General features: G+C 40.3%; 1 protein-coding gene across 2 annotated transcripts in view; it reads left to right on the plus strand.

Moving 5' to 3' along the window:
- pde4d (phosphodiesterase 4D, cAMP-specific) overlaps positions 1-16,111 on the plus strand; it is a 115,435-nt gene that overhangs the window by 23,897 nt on the left and 75,427 nt on the right. The window lies entirely within an intron of this gene.

Below are 16,111 nucleotides of genomic sequence, written 5' to 3' on the forward strand. Positions count from 1 at the left end.
ACACACTCACACACCAGTGGTAGCAGAGCCGCCACGCAAGGCGCTAACTTGCCATCGGGAGCAACTTGGGATTCAGTGTCTTGCCCAAGGACACTTCGGCATGTGGGCCAGGAATCGAACCGCCAACCCTACGGACATGGACAAAACGCTCTACCGCCACAGCCGCCCTTTTTATTATTATTATTTTTATTATCGTCGATAAAATAAACTGTATTTAATCAAATCTAGCACAACGTTATCATAAATAGGATTAGATACTACAAGATTGTTTAACTTTATAGATAGGTTTAAGGTTATTTTCATATTGGTCTCTTGCTGCTTGACTATTGGATCTTTTGAGAGTAGTGTCATGGGGTTTTTTTCTTGCCTTGCTGTCCATTTTACCTTGGGTATGTCTCGATCAGCTCCCTAGCTCCCTAGGTTGTGAATCAGTATATCGTGTACGTGAGTTTCCGGTGACATGACTACGTGCTCGCGTTGTAATGCGTAATATTTAAGTTTCGTATGTCAGATAAATTAAATGTTACTGCAGACACCGGTCAAGTCAGATCACCTTTATTTGTATGGTTTATTTAAAGTCAGCGACTATAAGCCAAAGTTCAGAGTCAAGTCAAGACGGTTTCGCTGCTAGTCAAATACATTTCAAATGTGAATCAGAATTAGAGGTAGAAACCTATAAATAAAACAACAAAAGACAGCAAAAGAGATCATCTATTGTGGAGGATAAGGTCTGTGAAGAAGGCTTTTGATATTCTTTTGAAGACTTGCTTTCTCAGTATTTAATATGCAAGTCTTTAATTAAAATAGCACTATAATAACGTCATCTAAAGCTTTTGTTCAAGTTCTACATAGGTGCTTCCATAACCTTGCTTTGTGTCAGACTGTTGTCTCGAATTATTATTATACACTCATTAAAAATCCCCCCGAGAGGATGATTCATTCACTTTATGTGCATACTGCCCACTGAGGGACGGTAGATCAATACACACCCGGGCGACAGATCGATGTTCAGCAGGTGCTTCAAATTCCCTTTTGACATTTTTGTCTCCTCCATGCGGATGAAGGGATTCTTATTTACTGCTTCGGCGTTACCTTCTGAAAGCCCTGTGGGAGTTCAGTATCAGGCTAGCCTGCTGTGCCTTTGGTTTTTGTCCTTATTTAGCCTATTTGGGGGGAAGTGCAAGGTAAAACTGATATTGAGCAAAATCTATAAGACTTTTAACAAGGAGTTTGTAATCATGAAGCTGTAATAAACCTCCTGGTACAAACCCTACCTCTCACTAACCATTCATAAGTTTATATACGAGTTCGTACACAAACAGTAGCTTTCAGGCAATTCTGGGATTCAAGCAATTATTTTCAGACTCTGTATTTTCAAACTCAGATTTTTCCAATCATTAGCTCAGATTCGTACGCACTGAACCACCACTGCCTCCCCTACTTCTCTTAAGCTCATTATTAGAACTTGAACTGTTAAATATGTGTGATATGAACGATTTTGGTTCACATTCAACTGTGTAAATGGCCCGAAATTAAGAGAGATGGTGTCATGTCTCTTTATTCACGTACTGTTGAATGGAGGCTTGATGAGGGTTTAGAAAATCATGTGATCTCGTTTATCATGTGTATTGTATTTAATTTAAGAACCCACAAATTGCTCTATTGGAGCACAACTAAAGTAGGCAGGGTCTCAATCAGGTACACTTTGTTTTACTACTATCTTGTAGGCAAAAAAGCGATTTACTGTACATAAACCCACTCTGATGATGATGATGATGATGATGATGATGTTGGGTATTATTTGTACTGCCGTGGTTTGTCAGAGAATAATCTCATATATTACTGAATAAAAGTTTTAAGTTGTATTTTGCTGGACGCTGCTGGCCCTGAAGAATTAAAATCTTACAATGAAATACAATGAATTTTTTTTATTTATTTATTTATTTATTTTTGCACTGGCTTGCTTTGAACAAATCAGTAGTAAATTTTGATTGGATTATATTTTCTAAGTTTATGTTTAAGTAGCAATGTTCAAACACTAATGTGTTAGCAAGTTATTTAAAGAAAAAAGAAAAGGAAAAAAGCTTTGCCGCATTGCAGCACTGAAAAAGGCCTGAAACTTTGATTTGTACATGTATAGTTAGTACACGAGTTAAATAAGCCTCAGTTCTCATTCTTGATGGTCCATGATCATCACCTCATATGTCTTTATTTCACAAATGCTATTTAATCAAGTCCCTTTTAGCTCCAGTGGGTCGTAGTTCTCTGTTAGAGTTCATACTGTGGTTTTTAATCAGTTTTTTTTGCTGCCCTTGGTTCTGCTGATATGCCCTGTGCGAAGGCCACAGATTAAAAAAAAAGTGGAGAAAAGAATGTGTCCTTTCAGATTAAGGGAGAGGATGTGATTAATGGCTACTAAGTGAGAGGTAGGGAGTAAAAGGAAAATGACCACCTCTCATCCTCATTATGTGCTTGTAGTATCAGATTCATTAAATCCGGTACTTATCAGAACAGCACAGAGCACTCAGAGGAACCTGCTCCCCCATGAGCTCTCTCCTGGGTTTTGGAGCAGGTGTCAGAAATGTGAGAACAATGTGGATGTGACTATGCATTTATTATTTCTCTCTAGTCATATTCTTACAAATACGTGGCTCTGAATTGCATAAGACAATCTTTTCCAAAGCAGAAAAGATACATTTTAACACGTGGATCTCCTTGATCCCTGATCCCTTTCGCAATGTCATGTTGCTGCAGAACATCATAAAACGGTGTTCTCACCAGCAACAAAGGATGGTTTCCTCCCACCTCCTGAAACATGTCTTACTCTAAATTGCCCCAAGGTGTGAATGAGGTTCTGGATGTGTGTGTACAAAGTCCTGGATGTGTGTGTGCGCGCAATACACACTGGATATGAAATGTCCTGGTATCATCTCCAGTGTGTATTCCTGTCTTGCACAAAGTGTTCCTGTGATTGGCTCCAGATTCACCAGGATAAAGCGCTTTGGGTTGGTGCTTACCCAAGCACTGGTGGAGTGTTGGTGTCTCCCAAAATGAGCCAAAATAAAGACAAAATTTTATTGGTCTTCAACAAGCTTAGTATGACAGCACTCTTAGGGATGCTTTCACACCTGTTAGTGAGTTTGTCCCGATTGGTTTGACACTAAACTTTTTTTTTTTTTTTTTGGAGGGGGGTGGGTTTCTCCATTACCTCTCTAATTTGTTCTTGGCCAATTCCCACCCACCAGCCAGTTCTCCCCTATTATACGACAGTTACCACCTGGAGAGGGTGAAGGCTAACATGTTCTTCCATTGAGAAACATGAAACCAGCCAACCACATGTTTTTGATCTGCTGCTCTTGCTGCTTCACAGGGCATTGTGACACTCTCGGAGGAAAGCGTTATCCGCCCTCTTCCCGATACACGAGCTCATAGACGCTCACTATTGGCTAGTGTTGCTCTGATTGCCAGGGGAGAGAGAGCATGCCATCATCCATCCCATCCAGAGACCATGGCCAATTTTGTTCCCAGCCATGGATGGCTGTCATATTCCAAATTCAAACTTGTGATCTCTGGATGATATTGCAAAAGCTTTTCTGTTGTCCAAACTATACATAAACAACAACAAAAAAAAACATGATTGCTTAAAATGTTCTCATAAAACTTGGTTCTTTTATTGGTCAGAAATACAGCAATAGAATTAGATCATCGAACCTTGGCCTAAAGTGCACAGAAATAATCTAAATCACGAGCACAGAGAACACGGAGGCAGCAATTATACGATACGGTAATTATATAAATATTATTTTAAATCATTTTGTGTGCCACATCTACACATTTATTTTCCTCTTGTTGTTCATTAGTCCAATCATTGCCTTATAATTAGTCACTAGCGTAATTTTATCATAACATCCAAGCGTGGAGCAGTTATCAGAATAGAACTCTGATCGTCTGCCAGCGGAGGACTGTTTCACTGGCGTTTCTGGCAAGGTGATGCTTCTGAGAGAAGATTCCATGTTGTTCTCTTCTGCAAATAACACGCAAAAATACCTTGACTCTGTTGACTACAGTAGAGCGAGAGAGAGAGAGCGTGAGAGGGAAAATCGAGCGAGCGAGAGCGCACATAAGAGCTGTGTGGAGGAGGAAAAGCAAGCGGGTGGCTTTTGCCCTGTTCTCTCTCTTACCTCAGATCCAGCAGGCAGTGCTTCACTGATGTTATAGCAACCCCGCTCTCTACCTGCATCCAAACCTCCAAACCTTCTCCTCTGTTCTTCAGCATTACACAACACTGCTATTTTTACTGCCTCAACCAAATCTCTGCTTCGTTTCCTTCACAACGGGAAGAATAGTGCTCGGTTTAATAAATAGATAAGAATAAGGACTGATGGACTGACATATGTAAAAATAAATAATTGGTTGTGTGTGTGTGTGTGTGTGTGTGTGTGATCTGAGTGTGTGTTTAATTATTGCTTTGACATAATAATTCCAAAGAAAAAAATGGCATGGTTGATAATACAGTACGTATTGTTTTTCTGTTTTCATTCGTGTAGGTCCATTCGTGAGGTGGCTTGTGGGTGGATTATATATGACTTTCTTGAATATTTATCTACTAGTGTTTTCCTCATGTTTTCCCTTTTTTGTTTTTGTTTTCATGTTTTGGTTGTGTGTATGTAGTAAGTTATTAGTGGCCAAGTTTCCATTTGCACCACTGTCCTCACACTAGCGACGAGGTGAAAAGTGACGGTTCATTCTCGATGTACGTGCGTATCACAGAGCCCTGATCTTAGCACCGTTTGCAAGCAACAAACTGACCGCAAAACAAGCCGCATTTAAATTGAGATTTTCTCAATTCACAAAGCATTAACAAAAATGTCTTTGTTCAGTAGGGTTGTTATTAGTTTGATATTCTTGATATTGAACTGGGATTAGAATACCGATATACCCGTGATCTCACTGGTAGTGAGACTAGAGGTCGACCGATACCGGTAACTAAGTTTGGCGGTACCGGCCGATAACCGATTAATCAACCGTTATTTTTTAAAACTGATATGGAGTTAAAATACTGACAAATTTTATTACAAATATGAACAGTACTGACTGTACCGTGAAAATGCGCTGTACTTTTTTACATGGTAAATATCTCAACATTAATATATATTAACTATTAATAAATATTAAGGTAAATAAAAGACGTATATCCAAACAGCACCAAAAAGCTAAAACACTTTAAATAACACGACAAAATTTGTCAGTGATCATATCACCTCTAGAGGCGATGAGAGTACAATACCACTCGTACTGTACAATGACAGCGGGCTCTTCTCAGCCGCTCCTGCAACGGACGCAACCGGGAAAAACCGCTTCAGCGATCGGTTATCGGTGCCGATTAATCTGCAAACTCGGTCAAGCGGTCGACCTCTTTTTGAGACTACAATCCGCAGATATTGAAAAGGAAACATATGATTGTATAAAATAACACTGTTGATATTGTGTCGAAACAAAAGCGTGAGGACGACTGACCTGAGCGCAGAGTAGCGTCGGTGAGCGTGATCATTAAAATGAGTGCAAGATTCCGTAAATTGTGCCTTCGCTCGCGGGTAGACTGTGGTGAGTGTACGTGTTTCAGTGCGTAGAACTCAAGTGCTCTCTCTCACATGTGCCAGTCTCTCTACACGCCCACTGTACTGCGCCACACTTGTGCGAATTTTTAATGACCATGCTTGCTGATACCGCTCAGGTCGGCTGCTCTTGCAGATGCTATAGTTCCTCCCTGTGGTATTTTTGCAGAGTCGTTTGCATTCTGCTTTGCTTTGATTGCCATTGTGAAATGTGTTCATTAGTATGAACATAGCACAACAACGTACACTAGGCTTACAGAACATCGTGGCGCACTGTATTGGATTTTGGTATCCGACCAAGACCTAATATCAGTATTGATGTTTCCCTAGCAACCATACTGAGAATTGTAGTATTGTTGCATTTGGTAACACAGTACAGGACACCGAGTGCTCAGTACTAGAGCTGAAAAGCTAAGCATGATTAACTCTGGCCCTGGCAAGAAGACAACACTTAAGATTCATGATCTAAAGTAAAAGCCAAGGAGGAATCGAGTTGTCCTTTGCTCTCTCAGATTCTGAGTTCATTTGAGATAAGGTTACAAATCTTCAATATTACAAGCATTACGTCATAAATATCATTCGTATATTTCCATTTACATTGTAATAACGTTGTAATTATTAATACAGGTTGCGTCAGGCTGTGTTGTAAATCATTTCCCGTACTTCAAAGCCTCCGAATTTAAGTGGCACTTAAGCTTCTCTGACGACTTTCTTGCTCTAGCCAGTAGCTGCAGACCCCAGCGTTCTAACCAGCAGTTAATCCATCAAGTAGAGGAGAAGGGTTGATTACTTTGTGTCCCTAATTGCGCTTTCTCATGAGCATGTCACGGCTGGGTTTCTCAGCGCACCGACGGTTGAGGTGTGGCAGTGTGTTTTGGTCACTCTTGGTCAATCTGCTAAGGATTTATTGCTCTACGTTGTTCTGTTTGCTGTTTCTTAGCATACTAATGACGTTTAGGATTTGCTAACAGAAACAAAACAAAAAAACAGCTGTAATTGAGTAATGTCTTGAGAAATCTAATGATGTGAATTACCTCTATCTAGGGGTGTAACGATTCGATACTGGGTTCGCGATACGATACGTATCACGATATTTCCAACAAAATTTTAAAAATGAAACTGAAATTCAAATAACAGATTTCTTTCCAAAACATTAACAATTTTCAATAAGTTTTGGTCGTACATACAATTTAAAGAATTTACAGTATTTCAAGATTTCATTTAACCTTCTGTATGTAAATGAACAACTGACTAGGTGCGTCTATAAACCATAAAACTGAATTTTAACATGAAATTAGAATTGCTGTGGCGCGAAATGCAGATGGAGGGCAGGAAGTGATTTTCTACATAGGAAGTACTATCACAAACTCAAAATGTCTATGTTTTGCGTCGTTTATAGTTGCTCGAATCGATCAAACCGAGAAACCACAAGGAACTTTTATCATGTACTAAAAGTTGTTGTTCATAAGGGTGGGAAATGCAAGAAATTGACTGAAAAACGCAGGAAAAGTGGCTTGAAAACCTGTGTCTGCGGCCGGGGGGGAGCCAAGTGCAGTGCAGTGACCACTTTGTCAAAGGTAAGTTAGTACAACTTACATACTCTATGTTTATGTTAACGTTAGCGGTTTCCGTACTTTGTGAATTTAAAGTAATTGTTTCGCGCTGATCCGTGCCTTTAGTGGTGTTTCGGCAGACCTTTTAGAGTGGTTAACCTAATAATGTAAAGTAAACAGCCGTGACGCTAACATCGAGAGGCGCAGCAGTGTTGATCCACAGGACAAAAAAGAAATGCCACTCATCCAGGTGAAAACTAAACGATAATCATTGTGGAGCACCTTGGTACTGAGGTCGTTGGCCCAACCACTAACAAAAAAGTTGTATGCCTCCATACTTTTGTATGCTTCCATTTGTTTTCTGGAGTAGAGCGCTATCTGGAGGACAAGGTAGTTGCTTATATCTACCGCCTCAAAGGCAGGCAAGTATTTCAATTCAGTAGAAAAATCGCTGCTCTTCACAACATAAGGATCATGTCCAACATATGTTGTGATTTTTGGGCTGCATGAGTGCTGCCGGCACTGGGGAGCTACAGTTCATTGAGGGAACCATGAATGCCAACATGTACTGTGACATACTGAAGCAGAGCATGATCCCCTCCCTTCGGAGACTGGGCCACGGGGCAGTATTCCAGCATGATAACGACCCCAGACACACCTCCAAGACGACCACTGCCTTGCTATAGAAGCTGAGGGTGAAGGTGATGGACTGAACCCTATTGAGCATCTGTGGGGCATCCTCAAACGGAAGGTGGAAGAGCACAAGGTCTCTAACATCCACCAGCTCCGTGATGTCGTCATGGAGGAGTGGAAGAGGACTCCAGTAGCAACCTGTTAAGCTCTGGTGAACTCCATGCCCAAGAGGGTTAAGGCAGTGCTGGAAAATAATGGTGGCCACACAAAAATATTGACACTTTGGGCCCAATTTGGACATTTTCACTTAGGGGTGTACTCACTTTTGTTGCCAGCAGTTTAGACATTAATGGCTGTGTGTTGAGTTATTTTGAGGGGACAGCAAATTTACGCTGTTACACAAGCTGTACACTCACTACTTTACATTGTAGCAAAGTGTCATTTCTTCAGTGTTGTCACATGAAAAGATATAATCAAATATTTACAAAAATGTGAGGGGTGCACTCACTTTTGTGAGATACTGTACCTTTCTCTTGTAATAGTATCTAAACTAATACAGTACGGACTTTCCTCCATCTCGTCCATTCTGCTTTTCACTTCCTGTTCTCCATCTGAATTTCACGCATCATCAGAATCACGTGACCGCAAACAAGCTAGGATAAAACAGAGGTCATATCTTATTTATTTATTTATTTATTTATTTATTTATTTAAATCGCCATAACTCTACGCTACGTTTCGTAACGTATTTGCATCGCAATATATCGTTACACCCCTACCTTGACGACATCGGTTAATCATTACAGCCTGCTGTGTTCCATGAGGAAGATATGTAGATATAATTTAGCCTCACACTGCGAGAGCACAGCTATTGATTTGATGCCTTGTTGCTTGAATTTGCTCACCTGGAGCACTTGATGAATGTGTTGTTCATCTTCAGAACTTATTTTCGCAGATGCATTTTAAGTACATAGAGCGTACGTTTAAAGTTTTTTTTTTTTAAAGAAATTTGCGGTCTAATTTTAAAATGATCTTTGCCCTGCACTGACGCTTTTCTGTCCATGTTTAGTCGTTTTGTAATCGTGTTGAACCTGAGCACTAGACAAATGGAAACAGAAAATGTATCGAATCTTAAATGATTTTGACAGACAGTTTAATGGTGAAGTGCTTATTCTCTCAAAATTCTCTGATAACGAGGCACACAGCCAGAAATGGAGAACCTGTTCTGAGCACTTTAGAATAAATTAAAAGTGTGCCCTAATTAGTCATTTACTGGTATCCAACTTATTTAATATTCTGGATTGAACCTTTTGTGATGCGGAAAACGTTGCAGGAACAACCCCCCCCCCCGAGCGTTGATGTTAGCGGACATTCATTATTGGGCTGACTTTATTTACCTCTTGATAGACGGGATAATTGGATTCGGTACTCATGAAAGTCGTTGCTCAGTTCTCATGAAATATTCTGCATCATTGTTCATTCTTTCTGCTTCAGGAAGCACTTTTTCCCAAACAGTGCTGCAGGGGATCCATAATCTGTCCCTGGAACACTGAGTGAGGTGCGAATACCTTTTTATTAAGGTGGCTTTCACACGGTTTGCTGCTGTCCGAATCCGAGTGCGCTTGTTCCCGGCGCCCCCCGCAATGATGGTCTGGTTTCAGACTCGCTTGATTGTATTGAACCCCGGTGCATTTGCATTCATCTTACGTCATCACAAACACACATGGAGAACACAACTCGAGAATCTGGAAACTCAAAAAATACGTTAACGCGATATCTCAAGAACAGTGTCTGAATGTTTATAGGATTTATATGGAGTCATCATTGTACCCAGCAACTGAACTGATTAGACTTTTAAATTGATCCAAACAGGGTCAAGGTCACAGCAAGGTCAGATGTCTGAAATAGTTTTTCTTCAATAGCTTCTTTTTGGTTTGAAGCATTGTTTTAAGGGTACTTCTGGCATACAAATTAGTAACGAGAAGGACTAGGCTTGTTGGTGGCATAAGCATACCCTTCAGTTTGTCAGCATCGAGTAGGACTTTGTAGGAACATTGAGCATCCGCACAGCTTCATCAGCAAATGATCACATGACCTCGTGTGTCCAAACACACTCATGCAACACTCGAGTAACACTTCACTATAAGGTCTACAAATACTCAATATATTAATACTTATCTAATGCTCTTCATAACGATGAATTAATACATGTACTAATCCTTAGTACATCAGGAAGTAATGATGCATATACATTAAGAGCCCCTGAGTCTTATATGAATAACCATTAATAATGCTTAGATAAGTATAGATAAGTTTAAACATCTTGGTATTTAATACTCCTCTTGTGTGATACTAATTAACATCATTTACTTTCTCTTTTTGTACAAAATGTAGGTTAGCCACGACTCTAGGACTATTTAAGTAACTAAGTAACTTAATTTTGTCCTGATGTTACCATAAACACAAATGAATTAAAATAGATATTATTGTAAAACATATGGCCCTACAATCACTACTAAGCCCCTGAAGATGAGAAGCTCCGGCAGCTGCTTGTTCACACGTTCATCTTCCGCCGTTCCTCCACAAATAAACACTCTTTAGCTTCATCTGTCTCTTTCGGAGCTCGTATACGATGCGCAGTAGTAGGCGAATGCCACAACAGATATGTAGTCTATTACACCCAACTGGAGTTATAGTGCTCTGTAGAGCCATTGTGCTAAATGGCCAGCATTTGTTTCCAACTCAGGCCCTACCTAAAATTCTGCAGCTCACTGGTCCTGTTTCATCACGATGGCACCTGTGAGACCGTTATGATAAGGACAGGAAATGCAACCTGTGCCAACGAATGAAGGAAGTGCCAGCATCAGGAAAAACATAATAAACACTGGAGACAGATAAAGGGCTCTGGTGCAATGCAGAAAGTCTATTTCAGGAAGCCGGGAGACTGGGAGGTGGGTGAGACAGAAGCCCAGTGGGATGCTCATTCTGAACTTCTCCACTCACATGTGTGAGCCTCCATGCTGATTCCTCATGAATTCCTATCTCCATATCAGAGGTTTGCAGTTATGTCATGACGGACCAGAGTTAATGCCTGTCCTCGACGGTGAAGTACATGATTGTAACAGTTGCAATTTGTTTGTCTTATTAAGTACAAGAGATGGAAAAAAAAAAGAGGAGCTGGTGAGGGAACGGCTGTTTATAGCTTCTATAATTTAAATGATAACAGGAATGAACTTGTCGCACATATTCCATTGCATTAAATGTAACTATAAATGGACAAAAAGTATGATGTTCTTTTGTTATTCAAATAACTGTAATCGTTCGTACAAAAGTAAAAAGACCCCAGGATGGTAACAGTTTGTATTTGACCACATCACACACTCTGAATATTTTCCTTTAACTGCATGCCCCTTGGTGTTTTATACTACTAGATATTTCTGTAAAATCACTGTTAGAAACAGATAGTGTTCGCCGATTGCCAGAAAATCGCGAACTCTCTGGGTGGGAGGGATGGCATATTCACTCTCCCCTGTCAATCATTGCGCTACTAGCCAACCAGGGGCATCTGTGAGCTCATGTATGCAGAAGAGCGCAGATAGCACTTTTCTCTAAGTGTGTTACACTGGCCTGTGATGCAGCATGAGCAGCAGTTTGAAAAGATGCGATTAAATGGCTTCACATGTCTCAGAGGAATCACATGTTAGACTTCATTCTTCACAGTTGGCGGCTGTTGGATAATAGGGGAGAGCAGGCTGGTGGGTGGAAATTGGCAGGTGAACAAATTGGGGGAGAGCTCCAAAGTGCTACACAAATACAGCGGGATTGAACTGCATGGAAATATGAGAGACAAGGCAACTAGACGATGACGGCATTATTTTAACATTCTGCTGTTTACTGCATGGTGAATTAAGAAAACCTATAAGTGTGTGTATGTATGTATGTATATGTGTGTGTGTGTGTGTATAGATAGATAGATATTTATAGACCAGTTCTTTATATACACATGAAAAACACTAAAATGAAGAACTATAAAAAAAAAATCCCGGAAACATTACCAAGATTCTGGAATAGCGCAGGGCGCACGGTGGCTTAGTGGTTAGCACACCTCCAGGGTCCGGGGTTCGATTCCCTCCGGGGCCATGTGTGTGCGGAGTTTGCATGCTCTCCCCGTGCTGCGGGGGTTTCCTCCGGGTACTCCGGGTTCCTCCCCCAGTCCAAAGACATGCATGGTAGGCTGATTGGCGTGTCTAAAGTGTCCGTAGTGTATGAATGGGTGTGTGAGTGTGTATGTGATTGTGCCCTGCGATGGACTGGCACCCAGGGTGTACCCCGCCTTGTGCCCGAGCCTGGGATTGGCTCCAGGTTCCCCCGCGACCCTGAAGAAGGAGTAAGCGGTAGAAGATGGATGGATGGATGGATGTAATAGTGCAAAGTCATGCCATTAAACCCTTACTTCTCAGCTGAGATCGAAAGGCACACACACACAATTAAATGATCTATATTTTATCACCAAGCTGTGTCAGTCTATATAAAAAAATTTCTTGTACTATTATTTGAGAATTTTCTTTCACGTTGGAATTCTAGGTGACGAAACATTATTAGTGTTGTGTTTACATAAAATATTTAAACACTTTATTTAATATATATATATATATATATATATATATATATATATATATATATATATATATATATATATATATATATATAGTTTCACTTTATTATTGTTCTGAGTCTAATTTAGTTGTTCTCAGACCTTCTGTGGGCAACACATCAGGTTTCTAAGTCATGAAGATGTCCTGGATTTTTTTCCTCTAACTTGTTGTTGTTGTTGTTGTTATTAATACAAATGAAAATAATATCATAAAATGTATTTAACTCTGATATCTAAAAAGGGTCAAGTTTTCCCACAACGTCCGAAGGCCGATCTTCTGCTCAACAGCACATATCCGCTTGCACATCCAGGCATGCTGCAGCATGAGCCGCTTCCCGGGCCATGCTTACTTTGGCTCGTGCTCTAGTATATTAATGAGCAAAGCAGCGTGTGCTGAGGGCTGACCGAAATCGCCTGCAGTTGCGGATCATTGATATTTTAAAGCTCCATCTGCTGCATTCTGCTGTGGGGAATCGCCATTCTGTGGAGGAGGATTTGGATAATGCAATAGGCTCTGCTGTTATACGCCAACGAAATGATCCTTTTTGCCAAATCTGTTCATGACAGATGAATGGGTAATGCTCATCTGTCGAAATCACTATATATCTGACTTGCAGGGATCATCTGATAGTATGTTGTAAATGGAATGTCTAATTCAGGGTGTCCACGGGTCCTTAAAAAGCCCTTAAATTCCTTAATGTAAAAATAAGGCCTTAATTAGCATTAAAATGTCTTAAATTCACCTTTCAAAAGTCTTAAAAATGCAACCGACACCGTAAAGAAGAGTTCGATTTTAATTTGGCTGGTTGCTGTTTGAGATGGTAAAACCGTGTGACTGTGTTACACTCGGAGTGTGTGTGCGCGACTCATCAGTGTTTTAGAGCAACTCGGTCCACAGTAACCGCCGCTCGACTATGGAAGTATAATAGTGCCAAATGTCCTCAAGGCAAAATGGCATGTTGAATTACATAAATTGAATGAAACATATCGCAATAAAAATACTTGAATTTTTCTGCCCAGCAATTTGACACACATTGAAAAAAAAACAAAACAAAAGAACACCGCAATAACAGTGCTTGAATTATTTTCCTCTGCAATTCATTGGGTTTGTATATTTTGATTGAAAACAAAAGTCCAGCATTCAAAATTCAATGCGCACATATTCACCTTCCAAAAATACGGTTCCAAAATATTCAGTTGTTAAAATAACATCTTCATTATTCATCAGGTAATATTTCAACACATTATTTTTCAACCTCACAAATACAGGCTGCAAAAATTCAGGTCTTAAAATTCAAGTCTTCACATCCAGGTCTCACAGGAAGAGCAATGGATTGCCGATACTATTGTAACATGTTACTCTGGACCAGCCCCTAGTGGTGGGACTGTGCCGACAAGCCACAAGAGAAGATGAACCAGCGGACTGGCAGAAAGCTGGCTTGGCGTTGGGCGTTCGATATTCGCAGATATGCGCAAATTAAGGGACTGTCTCTAAAGTTACACATTGGTATGCATGTTTCTAACTTCAATAGCATTTGAAGGGAATGACTTGGTCATAAAACCAACTGTAAAGTGCTCATCTAGGTGTCAGGACATTTGGCAGTATTATATTTCCATACTCCACACTAACTTCATCTCTGTCTGTGCTGTGTATCGCTTATAACCTGTATTAAGACACAACACACACCATATTCACTTTAGTTTTATGTTAGCGTAATCTCAAACATGTTTGTGGGCAGAGGTTTACAGCATTTCACCTGATTGGTAATGAGAAGTGAATTAAAAAAACTGTTGCCAACTAAACGGAGGTCTTCCTGCGGTTTTCCACCAAAAATAAAAGCCACAGGGTCTAACGCATAAAAGTGAATTAAGTCAGAAATATATTACTATTGTTATTCCTATATGTACCCCCATATAAAAATGTATTATTATTGTTATTATTAAGTACTATTCAGTGCAATAGTAATATTGCAAAATAGCAAAGGTTTATATATATATATATATATATATATATATATATATATAATAATTTCTTCTTTACAAAAATTTCTGTATAACACTACTTGTTATAAACATTACCCTAGCATAAAACCTGGCATAAAACAATACCCTGGCTGTGAGGGGGTTTCTGATACAGCTGCTGGTACATTTCGACATCTTTTTCTCTTCTGACTGCTGTAATCCATCTCTCTATATTTTTTTTTCCTCTCTTGGAAAGTCATGGAAAGTACATACTGGATGTTTTTTTCTTTCACTGTTGGAACAAATGGTAATGCAAAAAGGATATTTGCTCTGGTCTCCCCATACACCTCTATAGAAGTTTACCCTGCTATAGTTTACTGAAACCCAGAAGTGGATGTATATAATGATAATGATAATGAGTCTTTATTGGTCACACATACAGTAGAGCACAGTGAAATTGTTTTCTTCGCATACCCCAGCCTGTCAGGAAGCTGGGGTCAGAGCGCAGGGTCAGCCATGATACGGCGCCCCTGGAGCAGAGCGGGTTAAGGGCCTTGCTCAAGGGCCCAACAGTGGCACCTGAATGAACACAATCCATTATAGCTGATGTATCGTGTAGCATGACTGAAGTGATGTGCAGGTCTTAAAATTTTTTGGAAATGTCTTGAATATGGTCTTAAAAATATTACATTTGAAGTGCAGATATCTGCAGATACCCTGTAATTACTTGTAATAAAAAATGGCAGCCAAGTACTGTAACTCTAGCACAGGTGATGATTTTATATTTATATATTTTAGTGTCCATGATAAAGTACTGTCCTTTGGAAAAAGTTGTTTGGTTGAGTGAGACACCAGGTGGTAGTTCTTACATACACGCACTGCTGGAATTCGCAATGATCAGCCATGTTGCTCAAACTACTTTACCGTGTATTCAGTATGATCAACACTGTTATTACAACAAACCCAGTTCGGAACTGAGGTCTTAAATCCTACGCTCATGCTGGCGATTTTGTAGACGTACACAGTGTAGCTCCTTCAGAAATGTGATCTCTGATGCCAACATCCTTCTTACTAACTGCAGGTCAGTGTTGCCCCTGAAACAAATCATTGTCATTTCAGAAATAGCATCATGTGATATTACAGCTTTTGTTCCAGCGTTATTTAATGGAATGCGTAAGGGACGTAAGAGCATGCATTAATATTTATTGCTCATATCGGTCTACACGGACCAGAGGCGCAGCTGGTGTTAAAGAGGGTGGAAATGAAAAGATGGACGATCCGATGAAATGAAAGATAAAAGGTCTGTGAAGAGACCAGGGGATGTTTCTGTCTGCTAGATTTCAGAGAGCTACACGATTGGAGAATGGACAATAAGAGGCCTGTGGCTGCTGTGCCGAACAACACCACTGGGAAAGAGGGATTAAACATGTACCTTCCAGGCTCCGGAAGATGTCTCTGCTGAGGTAAGAGCAGAGTCCTGAGAGGATCAGGGGTCAGCATTCAGTCTCATTAGCGGGTCAGTAGGTTGACCGTATGACGCCAGGAAAGTGAAGTGAGCTTTTTTTTTTCCTGGCATCGCAACGCTCTGCAGTTTCTTTACCTCACAGACACACACACACACATTAGCAGGCAAGGGAAGAGGAGGCCAAGTGGAGGAAGTGCTTCGTCATGACCCTGGTGAACTTGCGTGTCTGC

This window comes from Ictalurus furcatus, chromosome 5 (genome assembly GCF_023375685.1).
Source record: "Ictalurus furcatus strain D&B chromosome 5, Billie_1.0, whole genome shotgun sequence".
Lineage (NCBI taxonomy): Eukaryota > Metazoa > Chordata > Actinopteri > Siluriformes > Ictaluridae > Ictalurus > Ictalurus furcatus.